The sequence below is a fragment of the Ictalurus furcatus genome, chromosome 8, assembly GCF_023375685.1.
Source record: "Ictalurus furcatus strain D&B chromosome 8, Billie_1.0, whole genome shotgun sequence".
NCBI classification, from domain to species: domain Eukaryota; kingdom Metazoa; phylum Chordata; class Actinopteri; order Siluriformes; family Ictaluridae; genus Ictalurus; species Ictalurus furcatus.
Window position 1 is genome coordinate 15,528,916 of NC_071262.1, and position 15,568 is coordinate 15,544,483.

Below are 15,568 nucleotides of genomic sequence, written 5' to 3' on the forward strand. Positions count from 1 at the left end.
CATTTAGCAGACATTTAACTGAAATACTACTGCATGGTTAAATATGGCAAATGTCTTGAAGAACATGACATGAGGAGAATTTTACAGCTCTAGATACTGCAATACAATTTCCCATCATGTAAATGTGATTTTTTTTTTAGATGCCTTTCAAAAAATTTATGAGATAAACCTTCATGTTCATGGAATAACCCAAATAACTGAATTGATGTAGTGTATACAACCATATTACTCACTGAGCATGTTTTATACTGACTCACATTGCTTCTCTTCACAAACAGGAAGTGAAAAACCAATGTTCTATGAACAATGTCTTGTCATGAATTAAACTACAGCATGGTACACCTTCATTACAACTTTACAATAACATTTTGATAGTTGACGAATTGTCGGTAAACAATATACGTGACATACAGAAGAAGCGGTGCAATGTAGCAATGGTGGGGTACAGTACTAGTAATGAAATACAAATAATTACTTTAAAAACGTAGAGAAGACAGTGTTACCCCAATGTGGTTGAAACCGATAGACACCACTTCCCGTTGAGCTAACTGTAGTCAGCAGCACTTGCAAACTCTTCAGTGCACGTACACAGGAAACTTTACCAGAAAACCTAGTACATAAATATTGTTTATGTACTGCTCAACGACTGCTGAGTAGAAAGCACGTTGTCCGCCAATGTGAGAACTGAACGATCATTACTCCATTACCTGTAGATTAAAAAGATCATTAGTCATTATTTTCATTTTCTTTTGTAATATAAATCTATTTCCTTTTAAGGAAAACCCCACCCCGGAACTATAAATATGTTTATATTCAAATATTTATCATGTGTTTAGCAAATCTGGTGCTTTGTTGGTTGGTGCTGTATTTTTGTTATTCCTGTGGGAATTTAGTGGTTGTATGCCACATACAACAGTGTATGAGTTTCTTTTCCCACCATTTTCCACCAACACTTATTTACGTGTTCACACATTACAGATTACTACTAATTTAGAGATCCCAATCAGCCTACAATGCATGACTTTGGACTGGAAGAGGAAACCAGAGTACCTGGAGGAAACCTCCAAAGCATGGGGAAAACATGCAAACTCCACCCACACAGGGCGGAGATGAGAATCGAGCCCCCAACCCAGGAGGTGTGGGGTGAATGTGCTAACCACTAAGCCACTGTGCCCATGGATGGCAATTATAGAAGATGTCATTTTAAAGGTTAACATGCACGTTGCTCAAGGTGCATTTTTCTCTCAACAGTATCCAGTAGCAGTCTACCCAGTATAACATTTCTACAGAGTTTTTCTTCTAAAGTCAGAGAAACTTTTTTTTAAACCCTAGACACAAGCTCATGTTTCATGGAGGCAAGCAACAGCCTAAATTTAGTCTGCAAGCATCACTATTGCCTTGGTGCGCCATACAGCTTTGAGCCTCACATGATGGATGACAGCCACAATTCTCCATGAAGGCAACCCGTGGCCACAAAGCAGTAAGAAAGTTCCACTCCAGCTCTCAGTTTAATCTCTCTGGATGTCTATCACAGAATCAGGGAATAGGAAGTATGAAAATTACTCGTTAATTTTTACAGCACTTGTGGATATTACCAGAATGCTGGCATAGCCAGTGTATAAAAGTAGGAATCAGACACGACTGCTGCAGATTGTGATGTAATCAAATCAAGCTTAAGAGCCTTAATGGAGGCTTTGTTGGAGAGAAGGGATTGGAGATGACACAGCACTACCTGGTTGGAGCTAAAGTGCATGGAACAAATGGGAGTGAGGGCAGGACATCAAACCAAGCCTGTGAGAAGAACCAAGCCAGACAACAGGGCATGGAGGTTAGCCTGCAAGGGCACAGACATTACCTAGCAGAATCACTAGCACAGAGTACTCCATTACCCCGGTCATCCCAACTTGGCCCTATCTGACGCCTTATTTCAAGGCTCGCTGCTTAAACTGACAGCACGAACCATCCACTTTACTAGAGCATGACTCAATGTCTTGTGTTCTTTTTTGGCTGAAAGTGCATTTGATGTTTTAGTTCATAATGGCAGGATGCTGAAGATGGGGAATGTTTTATATTCCAGTCACAAAAAAACGACTGCTTTTTCCTTCTATCCTGTTTCCTCATCACATTTTTTATTTCAGTAACCATTACTGTATGAAAAGGACCGAAGCAGCCATGTTGGATCTTAATGTCCATGCACATACACAGTGTGACGGAAAAAAAAGACCCTTGTTGTAATTTGGGGGCATGATTATGATAGATGAGATACAAGGGGGGAAATGATAGGTTCATTTTGACACTGTACTGAAAACAAATAACATGCCCTCTAGTGGTGATTGAGCTGGGAAACACACATTCAGTAACACTAACCTGAATTTACAACAGACGGCTGATGGAGGCAGGATAACGTCACTCTGAATTCCATTCTGGGGTCAAACATCAAAACAGGCAACCACTGATATCCATTTCAAATGCCCCAACAGTTATGTGTGGGAACACTTTTGTGGGTTTATTTGGAAAGCAATTTCTTGGGAGTTTGTGTCACCTGATGAAGGAAATCGTTTCCTTTTCCGGTTATTATAACTCTTATTATCACAACTTTACTCATATGGAACCTGTGTTTTTGTTTTTCACTGTCCCTTGTACACATTATTGACACTGGCAACAGTATTTACTACGTTACCAGCGTGGCTTCTGTTTACATGTAAGCATATTACAGTAGCGGCAAAACATTCGCTGCCTGTATTTGCTGAATGCTGAATAACTGAACAGATACTGACTGTTTCCAAGAATGCTAGTATAAATCCATTATTCTAGGAAGGTCAGGGGTTCAAGCCGCAGCACTACCAGGCTCTGGATTACTGATTGGAAGGTCGGGGGTTCAAGCCAGAACACTGACAAGCTCTGGGTTACTGATCGGAAGGTCTGGGGTTCAAGCCCCGGCACTGCCACTGTTGGGCCCTTGAGCAAGGCCCTTAACCCTCTCTGCTCCAGGGGCGCTGTATCACGGCTGACCCTGTGCTTTGACCCCAACTTCCTGACATGCTGGAGTATGCGAAGAAAAATAATTTCACTGTGTTGTAATGTATATATGACCAATAAAGACTCATTATATCCATTAACAGGTCAAATCCATTTATCTGTATTGTACATTAAGCCATGGATCCTATGTTTAGCAAGGCTCCTGTGCTGTAAGATGAAGGGGGGCGGGGGGGTTGCACTTAAATGCTCAGTACAGACTCTGTGTAAGATTACTGTGTAAGGAGACATGAAAGTTTCTAGTTCATATGTGATTGACCTCTATCAAAGCTCATAGCCCGCTTCAGCTTGCTGCTCTTTCTGGCTTGTGACATTTTTATCCCAGGAGCATTCCCTCTCTGTCAACACTTAGCTCCTGCATAACCTTGACTGGCTAGTGGAAGAGAAAGGAGCAGCTGCTTCTGAAATGTAAATAAATAAATAAATAAATGGACAGACAGGAAAACATAGGGACGTTACCAAAGAAAGTCAAACCGAATTTTCACTTTCAGATCATTTCCTAATTTACAGCCATCACTATCATATAAAGCAGGGGTGTAACGCAATGGCACAATGCCACTGTATCTGTACATAATATTCATATCTGTGGGTGTGTCTCAACCAGCTCTCTAGTTCAGTAGTCAAGGCACTGATCGGGGAGTCAGCCATTTTAAGGGCTAGTGCATTGGAACATTTGCTCCCTAAATAATTCCACAATGCACTGCAAAACCTGGGAGCATCAATGCTCAGTATGTTCCTAATCATGACCTAGGGAGCAAGGTAGCTGATCGAGACTGTATCTGTGTTAGGATTTAAATACAAAGCCTAAATTGTAAGGGGATTTCTTACTTTCTTCTTCATCTTCTTTCTATTTTTTTTTTTTTTTTTAGAAATGTGTTCTGCAGAGGTTGCCTGCATGTGTCTCAGAGGAGGTGCATGTTAGCTCCACCCTCCCCAGCTGTCGTATGATAGGGGAGAGTTAGCTAGTGAGTGGGTGGGAATTGGCAAGACCAAATTTGGAACAAAATGGGGGGAACATTAAAAAGAAATTGGTTAATAAGTTTGGCAACAGTGTTGTTTGTGATGTGCTGGCCATGTTTCCTTTTAAAATCCATCACGACCTCACGAAAGCATCCTGATCCAGCCATGAGAATGATTGCAATACTTTCTTTTTTTGTCAAAGACATTCTTAAAGGCTATCTAATACACATACACACACACATCCATCTATATATATATATATATATATATATATATATATATATATATATGTAGTTCAATATCAAAAATTAACAGTGCATCTTATCCTCATGGACTGCATCAGATTTGTCAGTTCTTGCTGTGAGATGTTACCCTACTCTTAAACCAACGCATTTGCAAGTTCTCGATCACGTCTGGGAGGGGGAGTGGGGGGGACATGGTTACGTGTGGTTTGCCACTGCAAGGACGATCGGCTGTCCTTCCTGTCTCCCTGTAGCAATGTCTTAGGCGTCTTACATTACAGACATCACAGTTTATTACTCTGGCCACATCTGCATTCCTCATGCCTCCCTGCAGCAGCCCTATGGCATGTTCACGCAGGTGAGCAGGAACCCTAGGCATCTTTCTTCTGGTGTTTTTCAGAGTCAGTAGAAAGGTCTCTTTAGTGTCCTAGGTTATTGTAATTGTGACCTTGATTTCCCACCAGCTGTAAACTGTTAGTGTTTTAAGGACTGTTCCACAGGAGCATGTGCAGTAATTTTTTTATGGTTCAGATAAAGATCTGTAAAGCTTATATGGATTTTATAAAATTATCTTTAAAATCCAGTCTCCTGAAATTGAGGCGTTCTTTTTTTTTCTTGCTGAGTGTGTGTGTGTAATATATATATATATATATATATATATATATATATATATATATATATATATATATATATATACACGCTCAGAAAAAAACCCGCATATATATATATATATATATATATATATATATATATATATATACACAGTATCTCACAAAAGTAAGTACACCCCTCACATTTTTGTAAATATTTGATTATATCTTTTCATGTGACAACACTGAATTAATGACACTTTGCTACAATGTAAAGTAGTGAGTGTACAGCTTGTGTAACATTGTAAATTTGCTGTCCCCACAAAATAACTCAACACACAGCCATTAATGTCTAAACCGCTGGCAACAAAAGTGAGTATACCCCTAAGTGAAAATGTCCAAATTGGGCCCAATAAGCCATTTTCCCTCCCCGGTGTCATGTGACTTGTTAGTTTTACAAGGTCTCAGGTGTGAATGGGGAGCAGGTGTGTTAAATTTGGTGTCATCACTCTCACACTCCCTCATACTAGACACCGGAAGTTCAACATGGCACGTCATGGCAAAGAACTCTCTGAGGATCTGAAAAAAAGAATTGTTGCTCTACATAAAGATGGCCTAGGGTATAAGAAGATTGCCAAGACCCTGACACTGAGCTGCAGCACGGTGGCCAAGACCATACAGCAGTTTAACAGGACAGGTTCCACTCAGAACAGGCCTCGCCATGGCCGACCAAAGAAGTTGAGTGCACATGCTCAGCGTCATATCCAGAGGTTGTCTTTGGGAAATAGACGTATTAGTACTGCCAGCATTGCTGCAGAGGTTGAAGGGGTGGGGGGTCAGCCTGTCAATGCTCAGACCATACGCCGCACACTGCATCAAATTGGTCTGCATGGCTGTCGTCCCAGAAGGAAGCCTCTTCTAAAGATGATGCACAAGAAAGCCCACAAGCAATTTGCTGGAGACAAGCAGATTAAGGACACGGATTACTGGAACCATGTCCTGTGGTCTGAGGAGACCAAAATAAACTTATTTGGTTCAGATGGTGTCAAGCGTGTGTGGCGGCAACCAGGTGAGGAGTACAAAGACAAGTGTGTCTTGCCTACAGTCAAGCATGGTGGTGGGAGTGTCATGGTCTGGGGCTGCATGAGTGCTGCTGGCACTGGGGAGCTACACTTCATTGAGGGAACCATGAATGCCAACATGTACCGTGACATACTGAAGCAGAGCATGATCCCCTCCCTTCAGAGACTGGGCCGCAGGGCAGTATTCCAGAATGATAACGACCACAAACACACCTCCAAGACGACCACTGCCTTGCTAAAGAAGCTGAGGGTGAAGGTGATGGACTGGCCAAGCATGTCTCCAGACCTAAACCCTATTGAGCATCTGTGGGGCATCCTCAAACGGAAGGTGGAGGAGCACAAGGTCTCTAGCATCCACCAGCTCCGTGATGTTGTCATGGAGGAGAGGAAGAGGACTCCAGTGGCAACCTGTGAAGCTCTGGTGAACTGCATGCCCAAGAGGGTTAAGGCAGTGCTGGAAAATAATGGTGGCCACACAAAATATTGACACTTTGGGCCCAATTTGGACATTTTCACTTAGGGGTGTGCTCACTTTTGTTGCCAGAGGTTTAGACATTAATGGCTGTGTGTTGAGTTATTTTGAGGGGACAGCAAATTTACACTGTTACACCAGCTGTACACTCACTACTTTACATTGTAGCAAAGTGTCATTTCTTCAATGTTGTCACATGAAAAGATATAATCAAATATCTACAAAAATGTGAGGAGTGTACTCACTTTTGTGAGATACTGTAATATATATATATATATATATATATATATATATATATATATATATATACACACACACACACACACACACACACTAGTAGCCTAATTATTTAAATGACTCTGACCAGATGGTGAGTAAAGATAAATGAATGAATGAATGCTGTAAGCACATTGTTCATATTCACTTTAATGAATGTCCCTTGAACTTCTAATCTGGCTGCTTGCTCATGCTCACAAGCTTCATATCTGACCACTCACCTGCATGAAAGTAAAAAAATTCCACCATGTTGAGGCTGAAGGCAAATCAAGATGAAGTCTGAATGAAAGTCAGACTGAGTGAAGACTGAAATCAGAAACATCTATTCATTTTGAGCCCAAGCCTTTACTTCAGCTAGTTGGCTTCATTCATGCATTGTCCTCTTGATTACATTATATTCTACTGTATATAATCACGTGAACTATTAATGATCGTAGTTAAACAGTCAAACTGTTTTCTGTGCTATTGTTTGTCTGAGTGTTTACAGTCTCCAGCATGTTTCACATCGCTCTGGTCTCCATGGTTCAGTTCAGCTGGTGAGTCTCTCTGCTCAATGTTTCTCTCATCCACAGTTTCCTTCAAACCCATTCACCAGACAGCATGCCAACACAAGAATGCCTAAATGAACCGTACACACATACTCGACAGAAACAGTCGCTGAAATGTCAGCAATCTCTGCGATTTGCCTGCCACCTCTAAGTCTGACCTGACTGGGTGCCATTTGTGAGAGTGGACAGAGCTGCTAATTAAAGAGTAGGGCATTGGGGAAGTGGTGGAAAAGGGCAGCGTTTTTAACATGTAGGTCTCAGATGCAAGCTGTCAGAGAAGAATCAGGATGAACACACACGAGGCGGTGGAAAGGTAAACAGCAGGGCTATTATCCTCACACAGACATGCAAAGACTGTGGGTCAGTATTCAAAGAGAGATGGCTGCTGAAAGCCCATGTGACCTCCAGGAATAATAAAGGGATATGTATATTGGAATCCTAAACCAAGCATCACTCAGCACATCTTCCAACATTAATGAAAGGAGAATTGACACTGGTTAATGTCAAACACACCTATTCTATAATCGGAGTCACTTTGATGGAGGACAGTTTCATATTGGTTCATAAACTTTAATGAAAACCTGTAGGCTAGAACAGGATGAAAAATTGAGCTGATGATAATTGGATTCATGCCATCCTAGGGATATTGGTATAGGAGGGTGGGCGCAGTCCATATTGACAGACACTTTATGGAAAAGCTATCAGTGTGTGGTGGTCCTCTCAAACGTACATCATTATTTATTCTTTTTACAGCCAATAGAGGTAGAATCAGGAGAACATGGCAGCTTTAAGGTAAGGTTGGGTTCACTTGAATCACGGAAATGTGAAGGTCACAGAATTTACCAAGATACATCTCTGAATGAGTCACAGACAGAGATGAGGAAGAGGAGGGGGTGAGGGGTGAGACAGAAAGATTAAAAAGCATGCATTGTGTATTGGTGTGACTGGATTCCCATTGAGATCGGTCTCTTTGGCGGGTCTATAGCCGAAGAGCCGGAGCTCTGTGTGGATATGGAAGACTTGTGAGTGTGGATACTGAAGACAATGTCTCTCCCCAAACTGCATTATCATGCAGTACAGTTGCTGTCTGAAGTGCCGAGTGGCTCCTTCAATCAATGGCATTTGCATTTAGCATGCATACAGACGCACTAAATTCTTTCCCAATAACAATGCAGCTTCATGATGGAAAAGTCTTACAATGCAAAATGTATGTTAGATGATATTTTTGAAATTGTAAATACTGTGTACAATCTGAAAGGTCAATGAGATAGAATGCAAAACCTATTTTTCTTTTTTACGTGTCAGTAACCCCCAGGGCTTTTAAGCTTTTTATAAGCCGTATCATTTTGCTGGAAGACACATTTCTGTACTTTTTCTTGGCACATTATGTAAATGAACTTAATAAAATTAAAAATGTCCTGTTTTATCTCGTTAAATGTCACATTCATTTTTATAAAATACTTACATGTGTAGTACAATCTGTGCACAATGTCATTGTCAGTTTACTAGAAATGCCTAAAAGACAAGCACTGAATTGTAATTTCTTACTTTTTTTTTTCCTCCTATGGCCATCAGAGCACAACACATTCTGGAAAAGCAAAGAATGTGCACCTGGAGGATTTTCCTGAAGAACAGTGGGCAGTTTAACTGCTCAGGACAAACAAGAGACTCAGGAACAACTATCACAAAACATTAAACCAGTCGTTGATCATCCTGGTAACGATACGCAGTATTAAGAATTAAGCGTATGTAAACTTTTGAACTGGTTCATTTGTGTAAATTCAGTTATAATTGTGTCTTGTGGACTATATCATCTCTGATGTGAAATAGCTTAATCAGGGCAAAACCAAATAAAAAGCTAAATCAATTTTAATGATCCTTCTTATTTTTTTATTATTATTAACATTTTGCAGATTATGCAAGGCGTATGTAAACTTATGACCTAAATTGTACATACAGTACATGCTGGATCACTGTTTACAAGAACTTCAGAGAAGGGAGAGAGTAGGAGCAAAAGGTGAGAGGAGAGAGAGGGACGCTTACATAGCCTAGGTTCCTAAACATTGCGGCTGTGCCGCGTCCCGCTGAAGGATCCTGAGTAGCTCCGGCCAACTCACATGCATGAGCACACTGTTCACTCTTTCACAAACAGCGTAAAATATCAGCCAGAACCATCATTTTAGAGATAGTGCTACAATTCAGGATGAGTGACAACCCAGTTCATCAGTATACGATCAAAAGTTATGCCATTTCATCATCTGCCGTGACCTTCTCATGCTACCCAGTATAGCTAGTGCTATATCTATCTGTGTGCATCTGAGTATGGATAAGCCATCAGGCTGAAGTGTTGACCTTGACGATGAGCTCCCCTGAACCTACCTCAATAAAATGTTTCAATATGCTGGAGCAGTCCGATCAGGAATTGACTGCTGGAGCAGTCCGAGATGATTGACTGATGCTTGATTTTGCTGCGGCTTTTATCAAACTTGTGCAACTTGTTTTTTGTGCTTTTTTTTTGTGGAAACTTGAATTGGCGAAATTGCAGTTGCAAAAATTGTTTTGCACATTCTTTTGCAGTCATGTTTATTGGTAAACGAGACCTTTTATTTGCATTCATGTTCGATGCATATGAATCAAAGAGGGCTTTGGCTGAATGCGTATTGTGATTATGTCACATGACGTGCCTTGGCCCAAATCTGCGGTAATTTTGAAAAATTGCATGCTCACCCGAATAATGCAGTTTGCTTGATTCTGCATTCATTTTTTCAATGGAGTAAGCAAACACTCATGTAAAATTTGGTTTCTTCTTTGCCTCCCTAGAAAGCATGGACTCCAAAAATCATGTTGAGGTGAATTTCACTAATTTGCTGTTTAAGCAAGTTAGCCTGTTTTCTTTGCTAGTTCCAGGTTAGACCAGCATCAACTCCAGCAGCTTACAGTGCCCTTGTTGGAAACTCTCTATTCTCTATTCCCTCAGATATGTATAAGTATGTTTAGGTTATAGTTTAATTTCTGTCTCATGAACTTTTCTAGACCTGTCTGTTGTATACGTGCCAGTTAAAATGTCACCATAGGAACTTCCTCTATTCTGTTAAGCGAACAGTTACCATATATGTTCAGAAACCTGTACATTCTTGTATTTCTTAAGATGTTTTTCACGTATGTGACCAGACAGTTCAACTGCCATATTATTTCCACACAGCAGTATGCCTACCCTGGTTATCTGTACCTCTGTATATGTATATAAACCTCTGTTAGTCTACAAATAAATTGGGAAGTCTCTCTGAACTACTCTGTGTCAATGTGTTCAATCAGACTTTCTCCGGGCTCATATATACTCTGAGGCAAACCACATCGGCGCGGTAGCATAGAGTAGAGAAACACTCTTCTCTTAAACACAGAAAGGCTGAAGGCTGACTGAGGGAAGAGGGATATTAGAAGCTGTTATTTGCTTTATCCCAACAGCCCTCCACTAATATTGGCACCCTTGGTAAATATGACCAAAGAAGGCTGTGAAAATGTCTTTATTGTTTAAACTTTTGTTAAAAAAAAACAACAAACAAAAAAACAAAACAAAACAAAAAAAAAACACAAAAATACTCTGCTCTCATGGATATCAAACAATTGCAAACAACACAGGTTTATAAAAAAAATCTTTGTTAAATATAGGTGTGCAACAATTATTGGCAGCCCATGAATTCATACGAGGAAAATAGATTCCAATTATATTCCCATTTTATTTTATATTTATTTTACATTTTTAGCATACTTGGGTCACTGGGAACAGGAAATTGTTCAACCAAGACTTCCTGTTTCACAGGGGTATATATATATATGAGGCAACACATAGGCCACATTCCCTTAGTCATTCATAACAAGACCAAGGAATAGAGCTGTGATGTGCAGCAAAAGGTTGTTGAACTTCACAAAATGGGAAAATAACACAAGCATTGAAAATAGCCATTTCTACCATCAGGGCAATAATTAAGAAGTTCCAGTAAACTGGAAATGTTATTAATCAATCTGGAAATGAACGTGTATCTATATAGTCTCAACGTACTGTGAAGAGGATGGTTAGAGTGGCCAGAAAATCTCCAAGGATCACAGCTGGAGAATTGCAGAAGTTAGTTGCGTCTTTGGGTCAGAAAGTCTCCAAAACTACAATCTGAAGTCACCTACATCACCACAAATTGTTTGGAAGGGTTTCAAGTAAAAAGCCTCTACTCTCATCCAAAAACAAACTCGAGTGTCTTCAGTTTGCCAGACACTACTGGAACTTCAAATGAGATCGGGTTCTATGGTCAGATGAAACCAAAATAGAGCTTTTTGACAAACACCAGAGGTGGTTTTGATACACAGAGAGGTAGCAATATGGAAAAGTACCTCATGCCCATGGTTAAATATGGTGGTGGCTCTAATGTTTTGTGGCTGTTTTTCTGCTAGAGGACCTGGACATTTTGTTAGGATACATGGCATCATGGACTCAATCAAATATCAACAGATATTAAATGAAAACCTGACTGCCTCTGCCAGAATGCTTAAAATGGGCCATGGTTGGCTCTTCCAGTAGGACAATGATCCAAAACGTACATCAAAATCAACACAAAAATAGTTTACTGACCACAAAATCAAGGTGCTGCTATGGCCATCCCAATCCCCTGACTTAAAACCCATAGAAAACCTGTGGGATGAACTGAAGAGAACAGTCCACCAGCATGGACCTCGAAATGTGAAGGGTCTGGAGAGATTCTGTATGGAGGAATGATCTCAGATCCTTTGCCATGTATTCTCCAACTCTTCAGGCATTATAGGAGAAGACTCGGAACTGTTATCTTGGCAAAGGGAGGTAGCACAAAGTATTGACTAAAAGGGTGCCAATAATTGTTGCACACCTATTCTTAGATTTTTATTTTTTTTTTAAATATATAAACGTGTGTTGTGTTTGCAATTGATTGATATCCATGAGAGCAGAATATTAACAAAAGTTCAAAAGGTTTTTTCACAGCCTTCTTTGCTCATATTTCTAAGGGGGCCAATATACATAATTCTAGCTCTTGCTAAATATTGGTAATTTAAATGTTATTGCACTTGTGATTAATTCATTAGCAAACTATGTAACATTAGTTATAAGTATGACCAGCAAACCTACAGAGATTGCAGGATGTTTTCACCATAATTATTACAAAGTATAATTTCTCAGTACCTTTTCCCATCCCCAGTGTGTATAATATACTACAGCATATCATACAGTCCATGGGTGGAGCATCTGAGGCTGAGACTAGAATTAAAGTTAGTGCCTGCTGTGTTGTGGATCAGTTACAGCAAATGGAATCTCAATTTAAAGCTCCTGTAATTGCTGTCATTTCTTTAAGCGCTCATGCCGTCAAAAGTCAGGTCATTCCGGTACACATGGCAAGCAACAACACTATTACCAGCAGGATTCTGCTAAGTATACAGCACATCATTCAATCCATGGGTGGAGCATCTGAGGCTGAGATGAGGACTGAATAAAGTCCACCTACAGGGTAAATCTGCACCATGGACCCAGTGGACTGATTTATTCACCCTGTGTGTGGGTTGGGCAAGTTATAACTCTCTGATTGAGTGTCTGATAAAATTTACTGCATATGAGAGAAATCACTTATCTGCACTGCACAGGGTTCAACCACCTCTGACTCTTCATCAGAAAAAAGAGTGAAAAGTCTGAGCTGTTTGTCTCATCATTAACCGTCTTTTCTGTCCCAGAGGATGACATGACAGCTATGCTTCAGCTCATATTACAGCTTCAGTTAGATGCTTCTGCTGTAGACATTTTCATAACAGGACACTCGTTTATCTTACTGTTAAAGTTTAAGCTGCTGGTATTCTTTTGTTAACAAGACTTCAACTAAGCAGCCTTTACAGCTAGAATTAAAATACCAGGAAGGAAAATTCTACGTGCCTTTCCTTGGTTCTGCAATCTGCAACAAATAATGTCATCACAGTTGCAATACATTAACCAATCATAAAAGAAAACATCTCTGTAAGGAGATATCTCTCAATTATTTTACATGTGTACACATAGCCAATACAGGAGAAGGCTATATATACACAAGTAGCAAAGCACTAATATATATATTATATATATATATATATATATATATATATATATATATATATATATATATTATATATATATATATATATATATATATATATATATATATATATATATATATATATATATATATATATATTTTAAGTAGATAGAAAGCCTAGCATTGCAGCAATGTGATTCAGGTTGAATTCTGACCAAACATTAAGGTTCCACGTTGTCCACCTCATAATCCACACAGGACAAATCTCAGCTACGCTTCCATTCATGCTAATGGCAGGAGAAAGTGCAACTGCATGCTTTGATTTTAATCTGTATTGGCAACTTTTGTTTTCAGCATTCAATTATCAGTTATGAGTACATGAACTTACAATTCTGGTTCTGTTTTAAGAGTAATATTAACTGTTTAATAATGTTTAATAATTAACAAAATTAGTTGTTCAAGAGTTCGCTATACTGCAACAATGTCTTGAATATTGTCAAATTTATCTAGTATTTCTTAAGATTGCAATAAACCAAATAAAAGATCATAAAACATATTTCTGGACATTATTACTCATTTCAGGCTTGTGGTTTTCTTCTCCTATTGGCACAATAGAGCACAATTATCTGCCAATGGAACAAGACCAAGGATATCAAGATCAAAATTAGTACAAATGACTAGAAATAGGTTTAATAATCTTATATTTGGTTTATGGGGGGCACAGTAGCTTAGTGGGTAGCACATTTGCCTAGCACCTCCAAGGTTGGGGGTTTGATTCCTGCCTCTGCCCTGTGTGTGTGAGGTTTGCATGTTCTCTCTGTGCTTTGGGGGTTTCCTCTAGGTACTCTGCTTCCCTCCCTGAGTCCAAAGACATGTGTTCTAGGCTGAATGGCATCTCTAAATTGTCCATAGTATGTGAATATGTGTGTGATTGTGCCCTGTGATGGGTTGGCACCCCATTCAGGGTGTCCCCTGCCCCGAGGCTCCCCACAACCCTGTGGATATGCAATACAGAAAATGGATTGATGGATGGATATTTAGTTTATTGTAATCTTGTAATAATAAATACTAGATAAATAAAGTTCCACTTGCCAAGATGACTTTTTGTACAGTGTAGATAGTTAGGTTGTTTATCGTGCATAACAATATACAGTACAGTATGTGGTATTGTCTTGGTATAAAGCAGTGGTCATCAACCCTGTTCCTGGAGATCTACCTTCATGAAGACTTGAATTCCAACCTTAATTGTGCCCACCTGTCCATATAATCATAGCATTAACAAAGTTCTTGATTGACTAAAGCAGGTGTGTTACATTTTGGTTGGAGATGAAACCAGCAGGAATGTGGATTGAAATGTTGCTCAAAATGAAGGTGGTGTTGTGACACGTGCTAACTGGTGTGAATTGGTGTTTGTAGTTCATCTACACTGGAATAAGACTGACCGCAGACCAAATCAAGTGTGTTTCTAGGGATCTAAATGATCCAAATGGCCTCGATTGCAAAGTGAGCAGTCATTCTTTTGTTTAGTAAGGTCTCTGGTATAATCACTTATGCTGTCAAATAGTTTGTTCATAGCTATGTCTGATTTCTGCTGGTGTTTATCTGCACGTTTCATTTGTTTAGAAGTGCCATTGCTTGCCAAAGCACAGTTATGGTTGCAGAATTTTAACCTAGCCTAGGTCATTTTACATCTTCAGTGACCAATTCAAATCTTCAGTCAGCTTGGTGGATCCAGAGCCTATCGCAGGATCACTGGATGTGAGGTTAGAATACACCGTGGATGGGATGTCAGTCCATTGCAGCACACAGTTCACACACAGGGGCAATTTAGCTTGGCCAATCCAGTCACTGGCATGGTTTTGAAAGGAAACCGGTGAACCCAGACAAGACACACGTGCACATTGAGAGAAAGTGAAACATTCCACACGGACAACTCAGGAGCACAGGACTAAACCAGGTCCCTTAAAATCTAGTTAATTCTTTAAACTGAATCATGGTGATGATAGTGATGGTGATTTACTGATCTGCAATTAAGTGTGTAACCGCATGCACTCCTTTCTGGAACATGATGCTTCAGGGTTATACCATTGAGCAGAGCTTTGAAAAGAGGTTTAGATTAAGGGACTAAAGTGAGGAGATGGGCTCCTTCTGTGGCAAGTCTGGTGGAAGTTAGAAGGATCACCAACATCATTTGGAGTGACTTTAAGCCCAGGCTGCACTGCAGCTCTGAGCAGAACTCTGCTGAGGCTTTCTTAGAAGCAGGATGGCCATTCGCTCCACTGGAA